Genomic DNA, 12500 nt, shown 5'->3' on the forward strand with positions numbered 1-12500 from the left:
TTGAAAATCCCTCTAGTTTTGTTGTGACCCACCATGTTTTTTTTTTTTAATCGTTTCGATAAGGATAATTTTCTAAACAAATTCAAGGTACAATATATTATAAAATGAAGCTGTATCTCATTTCCTTTCCTTGTATTTTCTAGTTTCTGGTCGATACTAATATTCTACATTATGTCACTTTGTGTGTGAAAGGACACTAACTCCATTTCTTTCATTCTCGATCGCATCATATACAAGGAACATAAATGGCTTATTTGTGCAGATTTGAAAGTTGTAGCCATTCTTAATGGATATAAACTGGCTATACAAAATACATGCATTTCCTATGCAAGTGGGACAGCCGGGCAAGATCAGATTACAAACGATTATAACGGGTACCAAGAGATGCAGCGACACAAGGATCTCACAATGTTGTTAATGAACAACTTGTGGAAAAAGAGAATATCATTTTGCCACTACTGCATGTAAAACTGGGCTTGATGAAACAGTTCGTCTAAGCAGTGAAGCATGACAAACCAGCATTCCTATACCTCAAGAAGAAATTTCCAAAAATAAGTGATGCAAAAGTTAAGGAGGGTATCCATGACAATGAATTTCAAGCAACAACGGATGAAATTGAGTCAACATCTTGGTGTGTGTTTAAGTGTGTGTGTAGAGGTCTGTGTGGGAAAACAAAAACAGACTTAATGTGATGTTTGAGAGAACGAACTTATCAAAAGCTACCTACTTCTAGGTTTAACATGTCACTCAAACTACATTTTCTGCATTCGCATCTCTCCTTTTTCCCGGAAAATGCAGAGGCTGTCAGTGATGAATATGGAAAGAGGTTTTATCAGGACACAGTGAAAATGAAGAGCAGATACATACACAGGCAAATGGAGCCCAGCCATGTTAGTTGATTTTTGCTGGAATCTGATGCGTGACGAGTAAGTACATCACATAAAGGGCAAAGGAAATACCAATGAGTACACAAATTCATACTGGATGTATAGTTTAGTGTTAATTATGCCAAAATACTTGAAATTCAATATATACTGGATCAGTTTTTTTGTGAAAAGACTTAAATTAGAATGTTATCTCCCTTTTTCTCATTATATTTCCATTTTTCAGCCAAAAAAGTGTACGAGGCTATTACATAAAACTGAGACGTGCCTGAGGTATATGGTTGTCAGATTGAGAATTAACACCTTGAATTGATATTGAAAGCACGGACTGGACTGCTTTTTTTTTTTTCTTTCTCTCTCCTTTGAATCTATCGTACAATGATACACTAAACCACTTGATACCTGTGTTCTCTGTTATTCCTTTCTTTCGTACCGTATAATGTTTACTGCCATATTCACTCATTGCTCCCTTTGCTGCATTATAATGATGTAGTTCGGTATATAAATATCCGTGAATAATCGTGTTAAACCTTGGCGTTGTGTTGGCGATGGAGGGCGAGGGGAGCGTAGCGTGGCGACGTGGGGGGGGGCGTGGCAGCGACTCCAGCCTTTCTCCTCTGAATTATTACTTGTGGCTCGGCAAAAAACGTAATAACAGTCACCTGCTTATAGCGCGCTTCATCTTTTATGCCTGTGACTTAGTAGTGTCACCACCAATGCGATTACTGCTATCACCACCAAAGGCATTACGATGACCGCCACCACTGTCTGTCGCTACTCACTACTAACACCACCACTTTCCTCACCACTGCCACTGCCATCAACGCTATCACCATCACTACCACCACGATTTATACTACTATTGCCTCTCACCGCTGTCACCACCAATTTTTCACCACCACCACCACCACCACCATCAGTGTTGAACATTAAGGTGCTTGTCCCGTAGAGTTCGTGTCTAAGGAGGATTAACTAAGTGACTGATAGACTGACTGACAGATAGACAGGCTAACATGCAGAAGGTTACATAGACAAAGAGAGAAAACGAGGATACAGTGTTGTTCTTGTTGTTGTCGTCTTCTTCTTCTTCTTCTTCTTCTTTTCTCTCATTCACCACCAGCACCAGCACCACCATCACCACCACCAGCAGACAGGCAGCCGTGTTTAATCCGCTGAGATTGATTTTACTTCTCTGGAATTATCAAGTTTTCAGGCCATTTTTCACACACACACGCACATGCACACACACACACACACACACACACACACACACACACACACACACACACACACACACACACACACAGATGGATAGAGAGAGAGAGAGAGAGAGAGAGAGAGAGAGAGAGAGAGAGAGAGAGAGAGAGAGAGAGAGAGAGAGAGAGAGAGAGAGAGAGAGATTGTTTTTTCTCCTTGAAGGTTTTGTTGTATGGTGAGTCTGAGTCTGTCATTACGGGACGTGAGGCGCACACACACACACACACACACACACACACACACAACACGAAGGGGAGGTAGGCCATGGTGGTGTGTGTATGTTGTTAATAAGCGGTGATGATGGTTGGATGGCGGCTGCGGTGGGCTTAATGGTGGTTGACAAGAGTGATGTGTTATTAAATTGTAGTATTGTTGTGGTGGTATTAGCGGTGGCGATGATGGCGTTAATGGTGCCATGTTAGCGATACTGATTATTGTTTGGCTGGTAGTGACGATGGTACACGATCTCTGTTAGTGAGGGATGGTGAAGTGCGGTGTTGGCCACATTCCGTCATATTCTCACACGTTTGAAGCGTCTTACCTCTAATTTGAACATACTCAGGTGGAAGTTATTGGTGTTCTCAAGGGTGCTTTCGTAGTTCTCGCTGTAGTTCAACAAGGTGTCTGTACTATCAGAAGGAGAAGCATCACTTAGAATTACTAGGAGTAGATTTCCATTACAGGATCCTCACGGGCTCTGTATCCATGAGAACCTATAGAATCATTAATGCAACCTTTGAAAAACAATCCTTAAGAGACCAAAACATTTAAGAATGCAGGCCACAGTGACGTGTTAGAATCGGGATAACAAAGTAGTATGGAGTAAATACCTTACAGCGGAAGAAGGATGGTCGGTTAACTCATAGAGACGAGTACCACATAAGGGCGCCAGCAGACACACCACACACTGCCACAGACATTCTCCACACTCACAGACACATAAATTGGCGTCTTGTGGAGAGATGGAAGAAGCGATGGTCGTGGCGTGGTGGTGGTGGCGGAGGGTTTGTGGGGGGAGGGGCGTACGTGCCTGTGGTGGTGGCCTTGCTGGGAGGAAGGGAGGGGGCGGCTGTCCACTCCCGGCAGGCGTGGCAGTCGTCAGTACAGCAATGCTCTTCCCCGTAACACGTGTCATAATTTGAGACGTTTTATAGCCACCTTGTCGATTGAGGAGTGTTGTTCTCGGTAATGCCAAGTGTGTGTGTGTGTGTGTGTGTGTGTGTGTGTGTGTGTGTTGGCTAGTCAGGCAGCCGTTTTTATGCTACACGCACCTCATACACGCAGACTACAGCATATGGCATTTTTTTTGTTCCGAGTTGAATTGTCGATACTGTGAAGGTGCTGGTTTGTCTGGCAGGGAGATGGGTTGTGGATTGGTGGCTGGGTGTTGAAGGGGTGGCTGGGTTGTGGATTGGGGACTGGCTGGTTGTGGACAGGTCGGGGTTGGGGCTGCGTGGTAGGGACTGGGTGGTGTGCGAATGGCTGGGGTTTTGATGCGCAGGGCGGGGTGGTTCAGCTCCTCTAACACAGCGTCACCACTATATCTCTGAAAATTGATATTGCTACTTTCTTCCGCGGTTGTCAGGTTGCCACTCATCTCCCAAGTAAATTTTGTATGGCATTACCTTTCTTGTTGATCAGTATTTGTAATTTTGGCCCTGAGTGTGAGGTATCAATGTGCGTGTGCGCCATTGATTCACACACACACACACACACACACAGGTTTTGCATTAACCAATCGTGTTACGGTTCCTTGCTGCTGCCCACACCCATCTTGAATAACCAGACGTCAGAATAAAAAGTGGAGGATAGAGATATGAACAAACGCATTACGATCATAACTTCTTTATTTCTCTTATTGGAAAGCATTAGAACATTCTGCCTTTCCTGTTCTTCCATTTTCTCATGATCTGAGCTGCATTAAGAGAGCGCTAACCATCACGTCACGGCAAAAGTTAAACTTAAGTGTTCTTCAGTTTGAACAACTTTGTCTTCGCAGAGCAATGATACGTGACTGTTATTCACCTTGATTTGTTATGCAATCCCTGAAACAGTTATGTTAGTCTTACAGCCGGCGATTAAATAGCCCGACACACGGATGTGATTGGAAGTCTTTGCATTCCTGGTCTGAAGAAGTCAGCTGAAACTTTTCCTTTTATTACTTTCATTACTTTTACCACCTTTGTCAATATATTCAGTATCATTAGTCACTACAATGCCCCAGTACTATAATACGGTTATGTGATCTCTTCCTGTTGATGTTGGAAGTGGTCAGACGACAGCGTATGGTAATCTGTGTAATTTTTTTTCATGTTGAGGTCAGCAGTCCCACAGTACTTAGTCACTATTATGTAAAGTGTAAGCCTCTTTCAGCTCTTAGCGAAACATTCTGCGGGACTCGTACTGTGGAAACTTTACTTGTTGGGATAAATACGAAGCGATCTTTGAATTGCCTCCGCTACGATAGTTTGAGCCACGGGCGCAGGGTGTCGCCCACAGTGGGTAGAGGTTTAAGGATGGGCGGCACATTGTTAATGGAGGGTGTGGAAATAACGCACTGAACACTAATGTTCCGGCAGCCTCCCTGCAAAATTGGTTACTCGGAGGTACTTCGTCTCTTCCGGGTCTTGTTCTTGTCATTCTGGCTCTTGTTCTTTTTGTCATTTTGATAAAGGTAGTCTTTGAACGCAGTGGAGAACGTGGTTCATGAACACATTGTTTGCTGGGTAGTTGAGGGCAATCGGGATGGATTTAATTCGTCAGTTGATATACATGTAAATTAATTTGAGTTTACTTAGTCACGTAGAGACTCAAAATAGTGCAGTAATTTTAGGTGTAGTTTGTTGTGATTATATAATGATATGATTACGTTCTTCTGACGACGAGAGGCCACCTTAGAGCCAGGAGCCGGATATGAAGTGCCGGCGCACCAACCACTCTGTCCATTGGGCGCCGTCTTGGAGGGTGCAGACAAACAGTTTTTTCTTGCAAGGCGGTATACATGCGTGCTTAATATAATTCCAGGTACTTGTAGTGGCGAATCACTCTTAGGCCCTATTAGGTTTCACCCGAAATTTGGATAGCTTTGTTACTGTCCTGTCTTTTACTCATATTAATGGTGTATTCATTACAAATAACCTTGTATGAAATTAGAAGACGATTCAAAAGGAGGATGATATACACAGCCGCTCTCACCCGCTGCTCACTCCTCTCTGGTTCTCTTCCGTTGTTCTTGCCTCTTCTCTTTTTTACTGTGTTCGTAAACTTTAGTTATTTTTTTTTCCAGTTTTATTTTCTAAACTTTAACTAAGATGTATTTTTTTTTTTTTTTCATGTCAAGGTGAATTGTTAGGTTTGCGTGTTTGTGGTTATCTTCCCTTTTGTGCTGCAGCTTCCATGATTACCTCTCAGATGATGATTATTTGCCGTAATGCCTGCAACTTGTATATTCTTTTACTCTGAGCTATCATGAGGTCGCTCCTTACTTTTACTTTTTAATACCAGTTGCATTTAAGAATAAATAAAAAAGATAGATTGATAGATACATACATACTCGTAGATACATAGCTAAATGGATTTGTTAACTATAAAATCTTGAAATGTATTCAAACAAATCACGAAACACTATCCAAGCACATTTAATAGAAGTTTAAGCATTATCGTCCATTCGTCCATCCATCACGTGTAATGGTTGACACATTCGCTGCGTATCATATAACATTTCACACATCACAAACAACAAAAAAGTTGAACATAATGACCCATCTAAAACACTCACGCCATGTAGTGGTTAACACATACCTACATATTAAACATACAACTTAATAATTCTATGAACAGCATGACAAAGAGCAATTTACACCACTCTGTCCAACAGTAAATTTTCGAAAGTGGTAATACGAAACCACTGTCTCAATAGTGCAGATCTCGTACGTTCCAAAATCACTGGACCTTGCTACATACCCAGAGGGCGTGTTTTGGGGCGTAGACCTTCCCGCACCAGCACAGACGCTCCTCCAAGGGTGACCCGCCCCGTGCCCTCTGTCCCACCGCTAACCACGGCGAGGGAGTGACCCGCTACTTAACAGTAATTCTGACCACCTTCTATTTCATTCACGTCCGTCCTTAGTTCATGTCTCGTGTTAGTAAATTTGGGTTTATGGTACCGTAAAACTGAATTATACGTGTAGGTGAAGTTAACTTTAACGATTGAAAGTCACCTTTTGATTCCATATTACAAAGTCTACTTCACGTTATGTCGAATTGTTTTTGATTCCTCAAGGAACACTTACGGCTTCCTCATTTCTAGGAACGATTTAATAATATTCACGGGTTCTCAATATTTTTAAAGTTAAATAATTAGTTTATTATTATTATTTTCGATTTAGCGAAATTCTTCTCCACTGCTACGAGCTCCCCTGTGCATGATTCTCTAGCTATCCTTTTGTCAACATTAACATTTTCAATCATCATAGTTGATGTCTTTGCACCTAAACTGCTCAGATTTCTTTATGCTTGATATGAATAATATTCGTCCTATTATGTGACGTATTACCGAAATTTATGTTAGTAGCAACTCTACTCATCAAAAGTATGTATACTCTGCTAAAATTCTAATTTGGCTTTGGATTGTTATATATATATATATATATATATATATATATATATATATATATATATATATATATATATATATATATATATATATATATATATATATATATATATATATATATATATATATATATATTAACAAACGTCTTCGCTGACTAGGTTCGCATGTACCAAACTGGTGAGAAATTAGTGGAAATTACTGGAAAATTAACTCAGAAATGCTTTAAACTTAGATGTATTGATTGATTGGGCTAAAATCATTATTATAATTCTTGACTGATACTTTGCATTCGATGTTGTAAAAGAGTGCAATGAAAAACAGTTACAGTTAGCTCTTTGTTAGTTCTATGTATACAATTCCCATTGCAACTTTTTACATGCGGACTAATGCAAAGTACATGAGAAACTGAATTATTTTAATTCCCTAAGCCTTGATTTACTCTAACAGTGCTTGCTTTTTTCCGTCTGCAGGTCCACCCAAACACCGGACGCTATTTACTCACGTTTGCGATGGCTTATATGACTATACCCATTGTGAGCTCCTTTGTGTATGTACGTCTGGAAACGTGCCAGTAAGACGAGGTGCATTTATTAAACCTTCTGAGTCTTAGAACCAGGAAGTGTATGTGGAATGTACGCATCAATACCCAGGACAGTCAGTACCTCTGTTATTGCTTTCTGATACGGAATGAGTGGTCATTTCATGGGTAACTCGGGCCTTCCAAGTAGCAAAGGCATGGCAGGAAGAACCATTACATACATCTTACAAAGGTCCAAAGAGTGAACGGAAGCGATACGATAGAGTTCTTGATGGAGACTTTGTAAGAACACCAACTGAGAGGACACTCGTGCAGAGGAAGCATATTTGTAGCATTTGTATGGACTGAGAAAACTGTGTGTGTGTGTGTGTGTTGAAAGAAAATACCATTTCAGCAGTGGCCAGGTAAGTTTTAACACACACACACACACACACACACACACAGTACTATCCTCTGCCGCTAAGGACAAGTCCTCCCTTGATCGTTTCCGCATTCTCTGTGAATTGAACAAAGAAAACGGAGGACTGCATGGATAGCTACCATCACTGGTGTAGTAGCCATCGCTGGAGAATACTGTTATTTTTTTTTCTTTCTGCTGGCTTCATTGCAAACATATATGGACAAAGTTACATCGCTACAAGAGAGATTAAGGATAGAGTTGGGAGGGGCAATTTTATAAAATAGAGGCATCGTTTGGTTAGGTTAGGAAAAGAATGAGGAGTGAGAGGATAATTCATAGTGTTATCATTTCAGTTATTATTATTATTATTATTATTATTATTATTATTATTATTATTATTATCATTTGTTCAGTTTTCAGAAATTAAGATGTGGTGCCTAGATGGTTACACTATGCACTCCAGTCGTGAAGTGTCCCAAAGTGTCCCACTTCTTCTTCTACTACTACTACTACTACTACTACTACTAATAATAATAATAATAATAATACCTCTACTACTGGTACAAACATGTTGTTGTTGTTGCCAACGATATGCCTGGGTTAAATGGGTGGTGCGTGTGGCGGCATCCCGGTGGTGCTGCTGAGGTGAGATCATCAAGAATTCAGAATGCACACGGAGTTGCAGACACTTATATTGATGAACGTAGGATGGAGTGGGAATTTCCATCAGGCAACCATGATTATTATGCCGTCCAGGGTTCAGGTGGAACGGGAAGCACTAATGAAGGATGATAGGTAGAGTGTTCCTTTTAGAACTTACTTATTTATGCATTGGTTGTATTTGCTGCTCATTTATTTCTTTATTTCTTTAATTGATTAATTTATGAATTCATCAGTTGATATATTCATTTTGTAATTTGAGCTATTTGTTGACTAAAGGACTGTGAATGTGATCGTTGTCTGTAGTGCTGCTGCATTCCAGACGAAAACCATGGCTATAATGTGTGTAGATCTCAGAGTTGTTGCACCTTTATTTATATCTCAACTCAAATCAGGTGGACCGTATGTATATAATTCTGATCCATTACTCTTTTTTTCGCTGAATATTTATTAGTTAAAGACATAGACGATATTGTGCATTATGTGGTGGTGTTAATGTGGCCTTGGGTAGTGCAGCACCGGCCATGTGAGGATGAACTTGGAGCTCAGCGGCCCGTAGTGAAGCCCTGTCATCTGGAAGACTGCTTCATTAATAGTGACTGGTACTGAAGAAAGATTTGGTGAATTAGTGACAACATATAGATAGGATATAAACATATATTTATTACAAAATACACAGTTGCACAGTTTATTTGTAAATATTTGTATAGTAATATCAGAGTTTATCTTAAAATTTTCGTTTTCTTTCCTATTTCCTCTTTGGGAGAGTGCGACATATTGGTGGGGGACATAGATAGCTCTCAACTAAGTAATGCCATACTACACTAGAGCCAATGAAAAGATATGTACTGGGCTACTTTTATTTGATGATCACTAATTTAATAAAGCAATGGAAATATATGTCCACGAGTCCTGACATACAGCTTCATAGTCAAATATGATGATATGAGCTCCACACAAGGGGTCTGAGCCCGAGGACCTGTAGCACTTTTGGCTTTAGTTGGTGCACACCGCTGTTCCTTCTCTCACAAAAACACCCAGATGATACTACATATTTATTGATCATGCTTCATTTTAAAGAGACGGGTGGATTTGAGTTGTTCGCCTATAAGTAAATATAACACACACACACACACACACACACACTTAGAGTGTGATGCTCACGTGTCTCCTCTGTACACGCCTGTCGTGAAATAATCTTTTCAGATGGCCCTGTGGTGTGGTATGTTATGTGCTGGTGCAGCCTTGCGTCCCTTGCTTGTTTTTTTCCGTAATACACTACCTCCTCCAGTAACCTCCACATTAACCTCTGTCTCCCATCTACATATTATAGATTTTTGTTGTTGAAATTTTTGCTTTTGCTTTTGCTTTTGTAGTATTTTTACGTGTTTGAAATTTCCTGATGCGTTGCTGCGCCAAATAGTCTGTGGAGTCGTCACCGGAAGTTCAAAACTGGCGGGATGGGATGGGATGAATACAGAGCGTCACGTGCAGTCAGAAGCATTGCAAACACGAAATATGTAGTTTTTAATGCAGCATACATTACCGAGATACGTAAATACCCCGAAACAACTTTCTTTACATATCTTTTTTTTTTTATTACTTGCCTTACGAGAAGAAATGGTACTTATTATTATCTTATACTATTGTTGTTGTTGTTGTTGTTGTTATGTATTTTCCCACGTTATGTATTATTTCCGTATTGTGTTTGGGGAATCTTTACATATGCAATAAAGTGCAGCAAACCATTACTTGTGTGTGCTGTCACGACTCTCGAGTGTTGCTGTACTGACGCATTGAATGTTTTGTTAAACTTCCCCATTCAATGATTCCTTGTCGGAGTGCTATGATTTAACGTTTATGCTTGTATTAAATGTTTTTAAAATGTGTGTATGTGTGTGTGTGTGTGTGTGTGTGTGTGTGTGTGTGTGTGTGTGTGATATTAGTGCGTACTCTGTATATGAAGTAGCTTTAAGTAATATGATCATTTATTCAAACAAAAATAGTGTTTCTTTACTTATGTAATATTACAGGAAGTGAATAGTTTCCTGACTGCGGATAACTTATATGAATGCAATATTAATGAAAGGGCTGACCTCACTTCCAGTTCTTGTCTGGGACAGCATAACAGTGAAGGGACGCAAAATTTTTCGTATTTTTTTCCAGGTCCAGACCTTAAAAAACTTGAAAACGTATTCATTCCTAAAATTTTACCTGATTATACATGTATGTCCCTTGCTTAAAGGAGACACATTGTGCATATGCTTTATATCCACAGGAGCAGTGTGAAGATGATATGTTTAACTTTAATCATATCTGGCATTTATAGAAAGTTTAGGAAAAAAAATTCATTGGTTGATAAACTTTTTACATACATTTTTTTTTTTTTTTTTGCTTCTACATTTAATGAATGAAAAATCTGTAGTTCCGAGGGAAATTTTTAAATACAAAAGAAAAAAAAAGTGAAAAATTTCAATCACAAAATGTTTACTTGATAGTAGATGTATATTCCTTGCTTAAAGGAGACACATTGTGCGTGTGTTTATAGGAGCGATGTGAAGATAATGATATTTGAATTTAACCATATTTCACATTTAATTAAATTTTACAAAGTAAAAAGTCACGCTTTATTGATTGATATAAACTTTCTTTATACAGATTTTGCTTCTACCTTTAATGATTTGAAATTCTATAATTTTGTGAGAAAGTTTTTAAGTAAATGGTTGTAGCAAAGTTTTAAAGTTGTTGTAAGGGAATGAAACCAACAATAATGAAATCGGTAACAGTAATGGACATAACACCATGAAGTGAATTATTTTATTCGTTTTCCACAGTCGCTGTTAATATAAGAGTTGTTAGGGAATCTTGCCTGTTCATAATAAGCCATACAAATTGATCCGTGGTACAGCATCACAGTAGGCAATACTTTTCCTTCCCTGCACGAAACATTTGTTCAAGGAGTGCCCCACGGTGTGGGATCCGTGATGCATCAGATATTGGCTAGTAACAGTTTTATTTCTTTCTTTATTTATTTTTTTCATACTGACTTATTTATTTATTTATTTATTTATTTATTTATTTATTTATTTTATTTATTTTTTTTTTTGTAAGGAGATTGGTACATTAACAATTCAATTTAGTATTTAATTTAACTTTAATATTTAATGACCGAAGAAACTCGTGAATCGGAGTATGTATTATTAACTAAATTGTAAGCAGGTAGACTGATAACGCGGGTGTGTAAGGAGAAATATGTACCTACTTGTACTGGCGTTGGCTTAACAGTTTGTATTGCGTTTCTTGTTGTTCAAGGTCTGTTGAGGTAAAACTTTGACTCAGGAATTTCATAACGTGTGCACGTCTTTGTGTAAGTTTGACATTAAAGTAAGTGAGCAGAACAGTGCGTCTTTGTACGCCATAGTTGTTTATTGTCTCTTCTTGTCTGAAAGTTTCTTTTGTGCAAACACTACATGTCTTTCTTTACTATTTCAGCTGCATTCCTGTATATTTTATAAGCCTCACGGAATTTGAATATAATCGTACAATGCGCAGGGTATTTTTTGTGATAGAGCGCATGACAGAATGACGAGAGTCAATTCGAGCTTCCTATACGTACACATCACGGGAAGCAGCGTGCCCTGCCGCACCAACACACCCCACCACGCTGCACCAACGGCACGCACCGCCACATTTTTAACACACACACACACACACACACACACACACATATTCTCTCTCTCTCTCTCTCTCTCTCTCTCTCTCTCTCTCTCTCTCTCTCTCTCTCTGTGTGTGTTTTTACACAAACATTTGCACACACATTTCTCAAGTCGGTAACAATGTGTTCCTTTTTTTTTTCCCAGCAATTAGTTAATCCCCAGTGATATTTTCGTACTAATTGCGCTAACCTTTCTATGAATCATAATTTATCATTCGGGAATCTGTATGAGCTCGTGAATGAATTTTTTCACCTACTCGTATTTTTTTACCGCTTACAGGAGTGATCAGTAAACGAAGAGCTAGTTAGTAGTTCAGTTAGTAGTCTGCCAATCCCGTATAACAGCAGGCAGTGGGAGCGTGTTTGTTTGGCAGAGTGCATTCCCAGTACGTTCCTCAAGCAGTGAATAGTTTCGCTCAGTTCAAATTGTG

At 39.3% G+C, this 12500-nt stretch overlaps 1 long non-coding RNA gene across 2 annotated transcripts in view; it reads left to right on the forward strand.

Moving 5' to 3' along the window:
• The window catches only part of LOC135099887 (uncharacterized), a 39485-nt gene extending 30398 nt beyond the window's left edge, over positions 1-9087 (forward strand). The window contains exon 3 of one of the 2 annotated variants that reach the window (XR_010268418.1): positions 8108-9087. This is a non-coding gene — a long non-coding RNA (uncharacterized LOC135099887). Of the gene's footprint in view, positions 1-7226 lie in introns of both variants that reach the window. The other variant, XR_010268417.1, reaches the window with a different exon arrangement.
• The last annotated feature ends 3413 nt before the right edge of the window (positions 9088-12500 follow it).

This window comes from Scylla paramamosain, chromosome 4 (assembly GCF_035594125.1).
Source record: "Scylla paramamosain isolate STU-SP2022 chromosome 4, ASM3559412v1, whole genome shotgun sequence".
NCBI lineage: Eukaryota > Metazoa > Arthropoda > Malacostraca > Decapoda > Portunidae > Scylla > Scylla paramamosain.